The 17,871-nt window shown below is 40.4% G+C and overlaps 1 non-coding gene across 1 annotated transcript; it reads right to left on the reverse strand.

Annotated features, from left to right (window-relative positions):
- Positions 1-941: 941 nt before the first annotated feature.
- Positions 942-1,048, reverse strand: LOC127098997 (small nucleolar RNA R71). Its single transcript, XR_007793667.1, has one exon. It is a non-coding gene; the product is annotated as a small nucleolar RNA R71 (small nucleolar RNA).
- Between the last annotated feature and the right edge of the window lie 16,823 nt (positions 1,049-17,871).

Consider the following 17,871-nt stretch of genomic DNA (forward strand, 5'->3'; position numbering starts at 1 on the left):
TTTTTATAAGTGACAATAAGAGGGTTTGATTAGGGAGTACAACTCGGTTCTGAATACGCGAAAGCGACAGTTCCTGTTAAATTAGTTCTTTTCAAAGTAGGAAACATTGCCCATAAGTAGTTCTATTAGCAAGTACTTGGATCATCGATTGATTAGTGAATTACATTCGACCCTATCTTTATTAATTAAATCTATTTAAATACTTTACTTTTCATTGCACACTACGAAAAACACCTGTTTTGACTACCTTTGATAAACACCATAACAACAGATAACGATAGCTTGACACTTGGTCTCTGTGGATTCGACAATCTTTTATATTACTCTGACGCATTCGTATACTTGCGAAAAGCACGCATCAAGTTTTTGGCGCTGTTGCCGGGGACCAATTTCGTCAAATTTCATTTTCATGTTGTTATATTGTTTAGACTTAGGTTATTTCCCGCCGGTCAATGCGAAGAACTCGCATCACCGGAAGTTTAAGTTTAGTATACCCTCTGGCGGAACCTGAACGTTACGCTCGCGCACGTTTATTCTTTCATAGAATTAAGAGAGCTATGGCCGAAGATCAAAACCAAAGACCTCTTAAGGACTTCGCTCAACCATCTAATGAAGAACCTAGTTCTAGTATAGTAAACCCAACTATCCCAGCCAATAATTTTGAATTTAAACCATCTCTGTTACAACTAGTGCAACAGAGACAATTCGCGGGTCTCGCTACCGAGAACCCTAACCAACATTTAAAAATATTTCTTCAATTAGCAGATACTTTTAAAACCAATGGAGCTTCTCCTGAGGCAATACGTTTAAGATTATTTCATTTTTCCCTCAGAGATAAAGCCCTATCATGGTTAGATTCCCTTCCACCCAATTCCATGACGACTTGGGATAACCTTAGAAGAGTTTTTCTTGCTAGATATTTTCCCCCGAGTAAGACCGCCGTTCTTCGAAACCATATAACTAGATTTACCCAAAATCAAGGAGAATCGTTGTTTGAAGCTTGGGAGAGATATAAAGAGTTGTTACAAGCATGCCCACATCATGGTTTAGAAAACTGGTTAATCATTCAAACCTTCTATAATGGACTTCATTATAACACAAAGATGACCATCGACGCTGCCGCAGGCGGTGCTCTGATGAACAAACCTTATCCTGAAGTTAGTGTCCTCATCAAAGACATGGCTCAAAACCATCAATCATGGGGAGTCGAACGAGCGACAGTTGAGAAGAAGGAAGCCCAAGGAGGAGTGCATAAACTGAGTTCTATAGACATGATGCAAGCTAAAATGGACGCATTAGCCTTAAAAGTCGAGCATATGTACACGAACCCGAATACTATAGCCGCAGTTTCGTCGGATTGTGAGATATGTGGAACCCAAGGACACCAATCTGCAGAATGCAGTCTATTAAACGAAACCCACTCCGAGCAAGTGAACTACACCCAAGGGAACCCATACTCGAATACCTATAACCCTGGATGGAGGAATCACCCGAACTTCTCCTATAAAAACAATAACCCTATTCAAAATAATGCACCTCCGAGACCTAGTTATCAAGCCCCTAGATCAAATCAACCTATGCAACCTGTACCACCAAAGTCGAGCCTTGAGAAGATTATGGAAAATTTTATCGCCGCTCAAACCCAACAAAACAAGGAGTTCATGAACCAAAACATTCATGTTAACGAATTGATTACTCAGTTAGGAACCAAGGTTGACCAAATAGTTACTCATACCAAGATGCTTGAAACCCAGATCTCTCAGGTAGCTTTAAACCAAGCCCCTCAGACTACACCTGGAGGACAATTCCCTGGACAACCTCAACAAAATCCGAGAGGACAAGCCAATGCCATTACCCTACGAAGTGGGAACGCTTATGATGAGCCACCAAACCCAAGATTGAGTGAACCCGAAACTTCTAAGGAATGTACCAAACCCCCGGACAAAGTAAAGGAACCAGAGGAATCTGAAAACCAGGAAGGTCGAGAGAAAGGAGAAGAACCTAAAGATAAAACTTACGTATCACCCCCACCATATAAACCACCTATACCATATCCGCAAAGACTCAAACAAACCCAAACCAATAAGCAGTACCAAAAATTTATTAAAGTTATAGAAAAACTTCATGTAGAAATCCCTTTCACAGAAGCCATCACCCAAATACCTTCTTATGCAAATTTTCTGAAAGACATCCTTACCAACAAACGTAGACTTGACGATCCGAAGCCTTTGGAATGTAATGCTATTTCCGAGGACAAATTAGCAAAGAAAGATAAAGATCCTGGAAATTTCTCCATTTCTTGCCTTTTGGGTAATCATGTCATCGAAAAAGCTTTTCTAGACTTAGGAGCTAGTGTGAGCCTAATGCCTCTAGCAGTTTGTGAGAGGTTAAACTTAGGAGAGTTACAACCCACTAAGATGTCACTTCAGTTAGCCGATAGATCTGTTAAATATCCGATAGGCATTTTAGAAGATGTTCCTGTTAGGATAGGTCAACTATTTATCCCTACTGATTTTGTCGTCATGGACATCAAAGAGGACAATGATATACCAATCCTTCTAGGTAGACCATTCTTATCAACTGCAGGAGCCATAATAGATGTCAAGAAAGGAAAGTTGACATTTGAGGTAGGCGACGAGAAAATAGAATTTATACTTTCGAAATTTCTTATGGCACTTGTAATGGGAGACTCGTGTTATGCCTTAGATATCATTGATGAATGTGTTAGAGAATTAGAACAAAAAGAAACTATAAAAACAATTAAGTTACCATCAACCCCCATAAAGGAAGATGATGACTTTAAAGAACCTTACATCGATGATAACCTTTACGAATGTTTATCCCTTACCCCAGATCCTATGCCATGCCCTAAGAAACCAACCTTAGAACTTAAGGAACTGCCTAAGAACCTGAGATATGAGTTCCTCGATGAAAAGATGAACCGTCCAGTTATAGTTAGTGCTACCTTGAGCCATGAGGAAACGAACCAACTTTTAGACGTTTTACGAAGATATCCCTCAGCCTTAGGATATAATATCTCTGACCTGAAAGGTATAAGCCCATCCGTATGCATGCATCGGATTTCGCTCGAAGAAGATTCAAAACCCTCTAGGGAGAATCAGAGAAGAATAAACCCTATAATGAGTGATGTTGTTAAAAAGGAAGTTCTTAAGTTACTTGAGGCGGGTATAATCTACCAGATCTCGGATAGTAAGTGGGTGAGCCCTGTGCATGTAGTACCTAAAAAGGGAGGCATCACGGTCGTGCAAAACGATAAAGGCGAACATGTGGCAAAACGTTTAGAAGGAGGATGGCGGATGTGTATAGATTATAGAAAATTAAATAAAGCAACTAGGAAGGACCATTTCCCTTTACCATTTATAGACCAAATGCTGGAGCGTCTAGCCATACACTCCTACTTCTGTTATCTGGATGGATATTCTGGATTCTTTCAAATACCTATTCACCCAGAAGATCAAGAAAAAACTACCTTTACATGCCCTTATGGAACTTTTGCCTACAGACGAATGCCTTTCGGCCTCTGTAACGCCCTAGCTACTTTCCAACGCTGCATGATGTCAATCTTCGCAGATTACCTAGATGGTATCATGGAAGTGTTTATGGATGATTTCTTGGTTTGCGGATTTGATTTTCACAATTGTCTTGCTAACCTTGAGAAAATCCTGGAGAGATGCGTGGAGGTGAACCTCGTGCTAAATTGGGAAAAATGTCATTTCATGGTGACCGAAGGAATAGTTTTAGGACATATAGTTTCCGAAAAAGGTATAGAGGTAGATAAAGCTAAAATAGAAGTTATAGAAAACCTAAAACCCCCAAAAACCATCAGAGAAGTCCGAAGCTTTCTTGGACACGCTGGATTCTACCGGCGTTTTATTAAGGACTTCTCCAAAATAACAAAACCATTAACCGGACTTTTAATGAAAGATGCTGAATTCATTTTTGATGAAAAATGTAATGACGCATTTAATCTTTTAAAGCAAGCATTAATCTCTGTACCCATTATGAAACCGCCCGATTGGTCGGAACCTTTTGAGATAATGTGCGATGCTAGTGATTATGCAGTTGGAGCCGTTCTAGGATAGAGAAAATATAAAAAATTACATGCCATTTATTATGCCAGTAGAACCCTAGATGCTGCCCAACTTAACTACGCAACAACCGAAAAAGAATTACTCGCTGTAGTTTTCGCTATAGACAAATTTAGATCTTATCTAGTAGGAGCAAAAATTATTGTTTAGACCGATCATGCTGCCATTCGTTACCTACTAAGTAAAAAAGATGCCAAGCCCAGGTTACTCCGATGGATTCTATTACTACAAGAGTTTGATTTAGATATAAGAGATAAAAAAGGCACTGAGAATGTAGTAGCCGATCACCTTTCTAGGCTAGAACATCTAAAACATGAACTAATACCCATAAATGATGATTTCGCCTATGATAGACTGATAGCTAAAGTAGAAACCATTGAAGATAATAACCTAGATCTTTATGAGCACCCCCAAAATTCCTTAGCAATAAGTAACGTACCCTGGTATGCAGATTTCGTTAATTACCTAGCTGCTGATATAGTACCCCCTGATCTTAACTACCATCGCAAGAAGAAATTCTTCCACGATGTGAGAAACTTCTATTGGGACGAACCGCTCCTTTTCAAAAGGGGTCAAGATGGCATTTTTCGCCGTTGCGTTCCAGAAGAAGAGGTAAATAGTATTATCGAGCATTGTCACTCTGCACCTTATGGTGGACATGCGAGCACCTCTAAGACATACGCCAAGATTCTTCAAGCTGGCCTATTCTGGCCTACCATGTGGCGTGATGTCTATGCTTTCATTGTCAAGTGTGATAGATGCCAACGCATTGGAAACATTTCAAGACGAGATGAAATTCCCTTAAGAAACATTCAGGAAGTAGAACTCTTTGACGTATGGGGTATAGATTTCATGGGACCCTTTCCACCATCCTTAGGAAACAGGTATCTTTTAGTAGTTGTAGACTATGTATCTAAGTGGATTGAAGTTATAGTTGCACCCACAAACGACACTAGGGTAGTAATCAAATTATTTAAAAACTATATATTCCCTAGATTTGGAACACCACGTTTAGTCATAAGCGATGGAGGATCACACTTTATATCAAGAATATTTGACAAACTTTTAAGAAAATATGGAGTTAGGCATAGAGTAGCAACATCGTACCATCCATAAACTAGTGGCCAAGTAGAAGTATCTAATAGGGAGATAAAACAAATCCTAGAGAAACCTGTTTCTATTTCTAGGAGAGACTGGTCTCAGAAGCTTCAAGAAGCATTATGGGCCTATAGAACCGCTTTCAAAACCCCTATAGGAACTACTCCTTATCAACTAGTCTATGGAAAATCCTGTCACTTACCTTTCGAGTTAGAGCATAAAGCCTATTGGGCCATTAAAGCTTTGAAGTTAGACTACCTAGCCGTTGGAGAAAAGCGTACCCTAGACATTCATAAATTAGAAGAGCTTAGGCAATCGGCCTACAAAAATGCAAAAATATATAAAGAGAGGACAAAAGCCTATCATGACAAAAGAATAGTAAAGAAAAACTTCAATGTAGGCGATTCTGTTCTCCTTTTCAACACTAGGTTACGACTCTTCCCTGGAAAGCTACGTTCAAGATGGACTGGTCCTTTCGAAATATCCAAGATTCTGAGATCAGGGGCCGTAGAAATCAAGAACCAAACATGTATTCCATTCATTGTAAATGGACAAAGACTGAAGCTCTATGAAGGAGGAGACATTCCAGCATACTACTCAAGCCACACCCTGATTGATCCACCGATTTCTACTACTACAGGTGTATAAATTCTGATCGTCAAGCTAATGACGTTAAACAAGCGCTGCGTGGGAGGCAACCCATGGTTTTTCTTTTCATTTTACTTTTTTTCGCATTTATTTACATTTATTTTTATTTTAAGTTTTTTATTTTGCATTGAGACTAAGATTTGAATGGTTTGCATTTTCAGGATCACTTTCCTAACTTTTACAGGATGCAAGGTTTTGATGACATGCATGTTGCCTATAGAGATAATGCTCAGAGGGAGCGCTATATTGCTTTGTATTAGCGCCCTATGGCACCCACACGTTATCCTGACCAGCACTGTATGGAGGCACTGGGTATCGAGCCGAGTATCAGATTCCTTAGCCACCAACTTCACTGGGACGAATTTGTTGATGACTTGAATAACACATATAGGAACCTAACTTTGGAATTCCTGAGTTCATTCGACTATGACCCATATTCTGGACCAGATGGGTATGCTACTTTCAGACTTTTTGGAGTTGAATACTCCTTCAGCCAGAAAGAGTTCGGCAACTTATTGGGCTTCCAGACCACTCCTGATGCTATCCCGGAGACACCTATGGGATATTTTCTGGGTAAGGAGGTGGAGAAGTTTTGGAGTGATATATCAGGTGGCGGAAGCCAGGATCCATCTACGCAGTTATCTTATGTCCTACATAACCCAGCCTTCAGATATTTTCAGATGATATTAGCACATTCCTTATTGGGAAGACAGGATGTAGAGACACTACTGAGTGAAGAGGAGATCTTCCTATTATTTTGCGCATCCCAGTCTCGCCCAGTAGCATGTGGGAACTTTTTATTGAATAATCTCAGCGGTATCTCTAGATCCACCGAAGGAGTCATCCATGTTGGTGGAATCATCACACAGATTGTTGTCGCTTTAGGTCTGTCTCGCAAGCTGTCACATCTCCGGATCTACTGTGGACACACTACCATGGACATCGATTTATGTTTGACCAGAGGATTGATGAGGAGATCCTCTTTCCACCCATGTCAGTTTCGATTGCTAGTCGACAGTGAGGCTATCCATTATTTCACACTGCCAGACCCTGTGATGACCAGTGTGCATGATCCAGCGAATTGGAGTTATGCTCTAGAGGGCCAGGGAGAGCCCGTCGAGGCACCGAGATCGCCACCCATTACTGAATACACGCCTACACCACCATCTCCTAGAATCACTGTTTTCTCTAATAATCATTCATTGCAGACACCCGACATACGCACCCAGATTGCTGAGTGCTGTAGAGAGATTGCAGAGCTTAGACAGGAAGTGGCGGACCTAACTTTACAGATAGGAGTGTCTGATCTCACACATGCTACTGAAGCCGATTGTCTATACCAGGAGATCGCAGAGCTCAGGCAGGAGATAGCCATGCTCCGTGGATCCACTCAGGCAGACGACACCCCTAATACCTGATCTCACCATTTCATTTTATTTCTCTTTTATATACTTATCGTATTTGCATTATCTATTTTATATTATCGCATTTAGAATATTATATAAACCACTACTAAACATTAGTATTTCTATTTTTATCTATATATGTTTTATATTTATTTTATTTGCATTTTTCAGTTATTTATTTATTTATATTTAATTTCTGTTTTTGTTTTTGTTTCAGTTTCAATTTTTATTTTTCGTTTTTTTTACTTTTATAAAAATTATGCAAGTCGAAGAAACTAGGAGAATCACAAGACAAATGCTATCCAGACCCCTCAAAGCCAAAAGACAAGAGAAGCCCAAACCAAAGGACCAAAATTTGGCCCAGCCAGATTTTGCCTTGTGGCGCCCGCCACAGCGTCTGTAAATGGTCGGGGCAGACCCCTTTTCTTCACCATTTTTTGCAACTTACAACCTCCAAAACCCATTTTTTCACCTTGGAAAAAAGTCCTTGAACCCACAAAAACCTCATACTTTCCTAACCGTCATACCACACAGATCATTAATCCACTTTCCATTTTCGATTTCATCTGCCGAATTTTGTAAAAATCTAACCTTTTCACCAACCACTTCATCTTCTTCATCCACTTTTCAAGAGCATTCAAATGGAGTTCAACAGATTCATTCTTCGAGGAGGGAAACCGGGAGAGAGACAAAGAAAAATCATTGAACGGTTGCAAAATCGGGAAATCCTCCCGACAAGGTATGTTGACGAAAACTGTCTCTACACTTTAGGTATCTACCATAGCATTTTCCATTTATTAGACAACTTAGGTTTGCATAATTTCTTTATCAACAAAGAACCCACCTATGAGCGGTTGACAATTGAATTTTTAAGTTCCTTAATTTATATTGTCAACCCTAACACTGCTAGCACAGTTGGTACTGTCAAATTTAAAATGTTTGCTGTTGAATACCAATTCAGTACCGACGAACTAGCCAGCTTGTTAGGGATCCCTCATGGGGAAGGTGCTATTTGTGAGGCCCCTTTGGATTCCGAATGGTCTGTTGAGGTATTTTCCTTCTGGGAGCATTTATCAAACACTTCCATAAACTCTTTTGAAGGAGTTCTTGCCTCAACTATCCATAACCCGGCCATCAGAGTTTTTAGATATCTATTGGCATACACTATTTTTGGCCGAGAAAATCCAAATAAGGTTAATGCTAGAGAGCTTCTATATTTGCAAGGAAGTCACAAATAGGAGAATTAATTCGGTTCCGTTCATGCTCGCCCATATGATTTTAACTCTGAATAAGGCGGGACCGATTTCTTTTGGTGGATTGATTACGTCTATTGCCCGGGCACTTAACCTGAACAATGAGATGGCTACCCTAGACCCCTTACCTCCTCGCACAATTAACTTAAAATTTCTGAGAGACATGAAATTGTGCCGCTCAAGGAGAGAAGGAGGTTATACACTTATGGTTCATGGTGTAGCCATCCCATCTATTATTCTACCTTGCACTAGACGTACAGATATACGTGATGAATTGGACCTACGATTTAGATGCTCCACCTGTTTTGGGTCCTCTTCCTCCTAACATTCCGGATGAGGCGGGACCAGACACCGATGATGAATATGACCGGAGAGAGAGATCTCCCGTACCCCATGTGTCCCCCCATCATCCTTCACCACCACACACCGCACCATTTTCTTCTTCTGCAGGTACCACTCCTGGCTTCTATATTACAGAGGAGATGTGGTGAGACCATATGGCTAGAGAGCAGAGGCGAGATGACCTACTCTCTACCATCCAGCAACAAATGGCGGATAACATGCGCTTCATGCAAGAGTCGCAGCGGAGGACAGACAGGTCCTACGACACTGTTCTACAGTCCCTGCAAACGATCACAGATTCACAAGCCCGTCAGCAACACTACCACCAGAGACACATGGCACTCATTGAAGCCACTCAAGGTTCCATTATAGGTAACCTTCGAGAGGTGAGGACCGCTCAGGATGCCCTGCAGGCGAGGATGGATCAAAGAGACCGTCGTCGTACCCGATCACGTCGTCCACCTCAGGATGGCGAGGGCACTAGTGGTCAGCAATAGGTTGCCAGGTAACTCTTCCTTATCTTATTTCGAAACATTGGGGACAATGTTCGATTTAAGTGTGGGAGGAGACTCTATCGTCTTTTCTTTATTTTGCTTTTCTCGTTTTTCCTTTATCGCTTTTTCTTTACTGTTTTTAGATAGTTTATTTATTGTTATTTCCTTTTAGTTGTCTATTTTGCTTTTTAGTATAATGCATGAGTCTGACGAGTCACCAAATATAGTAGATCCTTAGTACAATCCTACCTCCCCATACCTTTAGCCCCACCAAAATTTTTTGCAAAAGAAAATAGTGTTATTTCGAAAGTTTTCAGGTTTTAAGGACATGTTTTGAGTAAGGATGCGGTGACTTGGGAGAACTTTGCGAAACATCAGTATCTGTTTTAGCACCATAAGCTTCGTAAATATAGGAATCATTCCCGAAACCCCATATACCATGGCCTTAATCATCATTTCCGTATAAGTCCTCAGTAGTTTATCCTAGCAGTCAGCTCCGGCCTACGCATCCTCTACGTAGGAGACCGATGCAAATAAGTGAATGATCCAGAAAAACAAAATAAATAAATAAAAAAAATAAAGCAAAAAGGCAACTCCGGTATAGGTGACCCTCACAAAGTCATTTAAACCAAAGGATTATAAAAATTGCTACAAAAAGAAAAAGAAAAAGAAAAGCAGTACCCACTGTTGGTTGGTTCAGAGGTATCTGGCACTGAACTCGGTAGGGCGGATTACGATCCGATCCCCCACAACTACAGTTGGGTCCAATAAAAGGGTTTACACATGTTTATGTGCCGAAAAACCCAAGCTCAGATCATAATCACTAACAGGCCACTCTACTATGAAGCATGTACGGATAACGGGCTTAATGTGATTGCGCCTGAATGAAAAGGACACAAAAAGAGATGAAGAGGCAGGCCTAGGTAATGTAGGATAATATGGGTTGGTTAATATAGGAATGAAGTTTATGTCCGCATTTGCGGATTAGTGTCATCATGATACCCTTAGTTCACTCAGTTAGTATCTATCACTGCATCCCGACTTGAACTTAGAATTTCTACCTGAAGCACTCGTTTACACCGGTTTTTCTTTCACGAGCTTTATAATGTTTTGCTTGAGGACAAGCAAAGGTTTAAGTGTGGGAGAGTTTGATAACACTAAAATTTACGTATTTTCGACTCCGATTTCACATGCATTCTAGTTGTTTTATTGTCATTTTGTTGTGTTATTACTGTGTTTTCCTTTGTTTTCAGGTTTTTACTTTAATCGGAGCCCCGATCGAGAAAAGGAGTGAAAAAGGGCTAAAAACCCTAAAATTCAGCATTTTGTGCTTATGGCCTACCCAGTGGCGGGCGCCACAGACCAAGCCATGACGTGTCAAATTCAACTTCCCTCAACTCCCACGTTTCCCCTCTACATCCACTAAGGCGCCTCACTTTGGCCTTGTGGCGGGCGCCATGGCCTTGTGGTGGGCGCCACAAGAGGAAAAACGGTTCCCTCCTATTTTCAAGTGAAGGGCATCCAAGTCATTTCCATCTTTTTACTTGCCTATAAATAGAAACGCGAATTCACTTTTACAACCATCCAAACTTAGAGCAGAGGCAAACTCAGAAGCAACTTTGTTTCACTTAGGCATATATTCAGTATTTTATAGTGGTAATCGCTTCGCATTGGAGTGTTACCACAATTGTGTCATCAAGTCTGTGATAGAGTCTGTAATCGAGTTTGGAGCACTTTGGAAGGAAGTTAATCCTGCCGCCATTTTCTTTTCCGCATTGCAATTTACTCAGCCCTCCGATTGGAGCAGGTTTTTATTTCTTGTCTTTACTTTATTTATTTCCCGCACTCGCCTTTACTTTATTTATTTCCCGCGCTCGCTTTTACTTTATTTATTTCCCGCACTCGCTTTTACTTTATTTATTTCCCGCACTCGCTTTACTTTATTTATTTCCTCGCACTCGCTTTAAATTATTTACTTTCCGCACTCGCACTACTTTTATTTACTTTCCGCACTCGCACTACTTTTATTTAAATTAATGCACTTTTATTTTACCATGTCTAACTAAATCTAAAAGGTTAGAATGTAAGGATCGTAATTGAACCGATAATCCGTACAATTGTTCGTAGAAACACTTAAGGGCTATTTTAACTTTCAAATTAAGTTTTCCCGCACTTCAATTCCGTTGGGTAAGATCGAAAGTCGTCCAACGTCTTTATAAACTTAATTGTTTTTTTACTATTTCAAAAATAGCGAAAGCGCTTTGTTTAGTTCATTAGGAGTTTTTAACATTAAGAAGAAAAGAGATTTTAAAACTATTTTCGGACGCGTTTATAAGTTTAGAGTCTGGTTTGTAAGAACCTCTTTTGGTTAAGAAGTCCAGGTTATAATACTTTTCAACTTAGTCAAGATACTATATTTCTTAAAAATAGGTTTACTACTCTAACGCAATGCGCGCCTTTTTATAAGTGACAATAAGAGGGTTTGATTAGGGAGTACAACTCGGTTCTGAATACGCGAAAGCGACAGTTCCTGTTAAATTAGTTCTTTTCAAAGTAGGAAACATTGCCCATAAGTAGTTCTATTAGCAAGTACTTGGATCATCGATTGATTACGTGAATTACATTCGACCCTATCTTTATTAATTAAATCTATTTAAATACTTTACTTTTCATTGCACACTACGAAAAACACCTGTTTTGACTACCTTTGATAAACACCATAACAACAGATAACGATAGCTTGACACTTGGTCTCTGTGGATTCGACAATCTTTTATATTACTCTGACGCGTTCGTATACTTGCGAAAAGCACGCATCAAGTTTTTGGCGCCGTTGTCGGGGACCAATTTCGTCAAATTTCATTTTCATGTTGTTATATCGTTTAGACTTAGGTTATTTCCCGCCGGTCAATGCGAAGAACTCGCAGCACCGGAAGTTTAAGTTTAGTATACCCTCTGGCGGAACCTGAACGTTACGCTCGCACACGTTTATTCTTTCATAGAATTAAGAGAGCTATGGCCGAAGATCAAATCATTCGTGAGATAATAGATAAAGGAGATGTGAAAATATGCAGAGTACCTACACTTAACAATATTGCTGACCCACTGACAAAACCTCTTGCGCAGCAGAAGCATGATAGCCATACTAGATCTATGGGCATTAGGGGTATGCCTGATTGGCTCTAGTGCTAGTAGGAGATTGTTGGTGTAAGCCCTAGAGGCCAATACTTTTGGTACTTGTATCGAATTATTTATTAATAATAAAAGGCTTTTTCTTTATTATGTTTGTTTAATAAAGTCCCTAGAATAGCTAGTCCGTTTAATGTATCAAGTGTGACTTAATCATGAGATCCCATTAAGCATAAGGATACTATTCTTAAAGTATCTGTAGTCGAGCCTTGTTGTGAAGTGGGATAACATTAAAGCATTAAGACTATTATGTATATAGACTAATGATCACATCTCGTGGATCATGGATAAGGAGTTATCAAGTCTTAAACATAAGTATGAATATTGAGAGTAGTATTTATACTGGATTGACTCGCTATGAGAATACTATATAGAATGTTATGCTAAGTGTCATAAGTTATTCTCATGGTGATAATGGTGTATACCACCCTCTGACCTGAAACCACTATGTACCCTAGATGTAGAGTTGAGTGCCTTATTATTGATCAAACCTTGTCCGTAACTGGATGACCATAAAGACAGTTGATGGGTACTCCATGAAGCATGCTGAGGGACATGAGTGACCTAGATGGAATTTGCCCATCCTGCGTAACAAGATAAATGTCTACGGGCCCAATATTAAACTGGACAAGGATGACACGGTTTATGCCTTATGTTCAATATAAACATAAGGGCAAAAGGGTAATTGTACACATAAGTATTATCACAAAAGGATTTGTCAGATCACATGACATTTTCGTGTCTTGGGTAGCAGTGATGTGTTGCTAGATACTGCTTACTGTTTATTATGTTAAATATGTGATTTAATATAATTGTCAATGCCGCGAAAACCTACAGGGTCACACACAAAAGGATGGATTGATGAGAGATAGAGTAACTAAGGAACACCGTAAGGTACAATGCACTTAAGTGAATTGTAGAACATCGTAAGGTACAGTGTACTTAAGTAGAATACGAAATATGGTAAGGTACCATGCGCTTAAGTGATTTTGGCATATTATAAGATATGGGCCACATATACTTAAGTGAGCTTCTTAGCTTGCAGCCCACACAAGTGGTTCTATAAATAGAACCCTTGTGCAGAAGCATTTGCGCAGTTGCAATTTCGTTTTCTCTCTCTCTCTCTCTCTCTCTCTCTCTCTCTCTCTCACACACACACACAACACACACACACACACACACACACTCAAAGCCTTCATTCGTAGCAGCTAGCACTGAGATTGAAGGAATCCGTTCGTGCGGACTGAGTAGAGGCGTTGTCACCATTCAATGTTCGTGATCGCTCCGTAGATCTGTATCTAAGGTTTCAATCGCCACAAGAGGTAAAGATTCTATCACTGATCATGCCCATTCGTAAGGATCACTAAAGGAGATTTTTTTTTAATTCCACTGCATTTTGGATCGCTATTCTCCTTCATAAGAGCCATTTCATCTTATGACCGACTTGGTGTGCTCCACATGTTCCACTATGTATAGTTGAAAGGGAAAAGTATGCCCCTGACTCACTAAGGCATCTCAACAAAATTCCTTCGGGAGATTTCTTAAACAACTCTAAACCCAAAAGAACGTAACTCGATGCTCGATACCTGGTTCTTCGATCAGTAGATGTTGCGGGATTCTGCAGGTATATTGCTATTGGCTTTCTCCAGTCTTCGTCTGTCAAAGTGTCTATTGCCAATATTTCGAAATTTCCTTCATCAGCATATCCTAAACTTGTCTTCTCTAAATCCAAGGGAGTTAATCTGGTTGCCACCACCTTTCCTCTGACTTCTATGACTTTGTGCAACTTTTCCTTCGAAATTTTGTGCCCAAATGCAATTTGAGCCAAATCATTAGCTATCGTGTTCTCTATTCGTGGTATATGTCGAATATAAACCATTTCGAACTTTTTTAACAATCGACTGGCGATTATAAAATACATGATCAAATTCTCCTTAACACACCTATATTCCTTCATGATCTGTTTTATGACTAACTCTGAGTCTCCCATTATCTCAACCCGAGTTGCCCCCAATTCCAACAACATTTCAAGTCCTGCTATGAGGGCTTCGTATTCAGCTTCGTTATTTGAACAAATGCCTTCTACTTTGTACTGGAATGTCATTGGAATTTTATTTGGAGAAATAATTACGATTCCGACGTCTGTGCCATTTTTATGGCTAGATCTGTCAAAGTATAACTTCCACGACCCTAATTCAACATAGTTCAGAGCTTCGGCGTCAATGGAGTGATCGGCTATGAAGTATGCTACCACTTGGCCTTTCACAGCTTTTAATGGCATGTATGTTAAGGAAAACTTAGTTAATACTAATGCCCATTTCCCAATTCGACTAAGCAAAATTGTTTTAGATAACATATGTTTAATAATATCATAATGAGATGAAACATACACGTCAACAAGTTTGATATAATGCTTCAATTTTGTACAGGAGAAATATAAGCATAAACATAACTTTTTGATCATACTATACCTAGTTTCTGCATCGTTTAAAACCCTACTGAGGTAATAAATGGCTCTTTCGACACCATTATCATCCTCTTGTGCTAACATGCTCCCTAAGGTTTTATCAAATGTGGATATGTACAATCTCATACTTTTATTTCTACAAGGTGGCGTCAAAATTGGTGGGTGGCTCAAGTACGCTTTGATCTTATCGAACGCCACTTGCTGAGCTTGCACCCATTCAAATACTTCCTTGTCGAGTCGAAGCAGAGGTGAGAATGCTTGCGTCTTCCCACTAAGGTTTGAGATGAATCTCCTTAGGAAATTGATCTTGCTCAGCAGTGACTGCAGGCCCTTCTTTGTTGATGGCGCTTTCGCTTCCATGATGGCTTTGGTTTTATTCTGGTTTATTTTGATCCCTTTTTTATGGACCATAAAACCTAGAAAATCCCCAGCCTTCACACAAAAAGCACATTTTAGAGGGTTCATTTTTAGACCATATTTTCTCATTCTTTCAAAAGATATTCGGAGGTGTTCTATATGACTTTTCCCTGAAATAGACTTAACAACAATGTCGTATATATAGATTTGCATAAAATTTTCTATGAAATCATGGAAGGTCGAATTCATCGCCCTTTGGTAAGTTGCCCCTGCATTTTTCAAACCGAAAGGCATCACTACCCATGCATAGGTGCCTAAGGCTCCAGGGCAACGAAATACCATTTTTGGGACATCTTCTTCGGCAACGAATATTTGATTGTACCCAGAATACCTGTCGAGCATGCTTAGATATTCATAAACTGCGGCAGAATCGACCAACATTTCCGCCACTGGCATTGAGTATTCATCTTTTGGGATTGCAGTATTCAAATATCTAAAATCTATGCAAACCCTCAACAGACCATTCTTTTTCACAACTGACACAATGTTAGCTAACCATTCGACATACCTGGCAGTACGAATGAAGTTACAACGGAGAAGTCTTTCAACTTCCTCCTTGATTTTCGACAATATTGTTGGGGAAATCGTCTTGGATTCTGCTTCACCAGCTCCTTTCCAGGTTTGATCGGCAATTTTAATTCGACCAGCTCCCTGCTTAAACCAGGTATTTCATTATAGTCCCATGTCAAGCAGTCTTTAAACTCTCTCGGCAACTGGACCACTTCGATCTTGAGTTAAGGATGGATGTTGGCACTGATGCAAGTTAGCCTTTTTATTACCCCCTCTCCCAAGTCTACTTCTTCGAGGGGATCTTGAGCCAGCATCTTAATATTGGTCGCTAGCGGGTCCTTCTCGAAACCCAAAGGCTCGTCATCGTAGATCACGTCAAGCCTCTGGTCTTGCTCTTCGTCTTGACCTTCGTCAGGTGGTCTTGGGTCAAAGTCTTTTCCAGGACCTACTGGTGGAGAAATTTCACTGGCTTCGACAACCATGTTTTTTATTTCGGCCTCTAAGGCCAATTGCTGCTTGTTTTCGGCTATGTAGGTCGAAATCCTCTTTAACGCTGCAAACTCAGTCATCATTACTGAATTCACTTCCCTACCCTGTGGGGTCAATCCCGACTACTCCTAAATATCCAAATTTGTCTTCGCCCACTACCTCTCTGTCCCACCGGAAACCATAGTGGGGGTGGAGTGATAAGGAACAATAGGCGTTGTCATCAGGGGTGAACAAAAACTCAGCCGAATCACAAGGGGCTATAGTGGCTAAGTGCTTGTCGAATTGGTGTCTGTCGACATGATTGATAGGGGTTTTGAAATACCCCTGATCCTCCTCTATATTTTCAACAATTCCATTTGTACGCCAAATTATAATCCTCTGGTGCATCAAAGACGGGACGGCTCCGACTCCATGGATCCATTCTCTTCCTAGCAACATGTTGTAGTTTACCTTCGTTTCCACAATCATGAACATTGTGGACCTAATGACCGTTCCCACAGTCAATTCGACTTGGATAGCCCCCAGGGTGGAGCCTACTTTTCCTTCATAATTGGTTAACACCATATTATGAGGTTTGGCATCAGTGTCATATTTGCCAATTTTCGCCAACATTCGATGGGGCGTCAAATTCACAGTCGCTCCATAATCTACCAGTATTTTATTAATTGGGACGTTTTCAACTTTTCCGGTGATGAAGAGGGGTCTCAAATGGCTCTTCATGGTGTCACCGGGTCTCTCGAAAAAAGCATTCTGCTCCTCGATACAACCATTGTTCATTATATAGTAACAGACCGATTTGTGGGTGGTCATTTCCCTTTCGGTGATACTGTCATTATCATCGACTTCGGTGATTCGATCGAATTCTCTGGGCATCACGGATACCACTCCGACCAAAATGTCTAAGGAATCCTCCGAACCAGAGTCGAAGTTGTCAGTTAATAACTCATCTTCGGCAGCCGTCTGATTTTCTCCTGCCGTCTTGTTTGAAATCTTGGGATCTCTTTTGGTGAAGTTAGGGCCATCCTTTTTCTTCACCATCACATTGGTACTTGATTCAGCCTGGTCCATTTCGCCAGCTTCTCTTTTGGCTTTTCTCCTTCTCTATTCTCTTCTCCACTGGGACCTTGTCATGGGATTCTTTCCTTTATAGTTTTTGGACACATGTGCGGTCCTTTTGTCGGACCGGAATTCCTGGCGATAGGCCAGCGATGAACCTCTTTTAACCTCGAATTTCTGCCACTTACCATGGCCATGTTTCCTCCCCTCAGCCTGCTTGACCCACTTCCCATCGGATCCTTCGATGCTTGGCTTAAAGGTCATGGGTTGGAAGTTTCGTCCAGCTTGCTTGGTTTCACTCAACTTCACCGTAGGGCGCCTAGGATCAGGATATCTCCTAGGATCAAAGAACCTTTTTGGCTTACCCGTTTAATTATTGTGGATGGATTTATG

Source organism: Lathyrus oleraceus, chromosome 6, assembly GCF_024323335.1.
Source record: "Lathyrus oleraceus cultivar Zhongwan6 chromosome 6, CAAS_Psat_ZW6_1.0, whole genome shotgun sequence".
In the NCBI taxonomy this organism is placed as follows: Eukaryota; Viridiplantae; Streptophyta; class Magnoliopsida; order Fabales; family Fabaceae; genus Lathyrus; species Lathyrus oleraceus.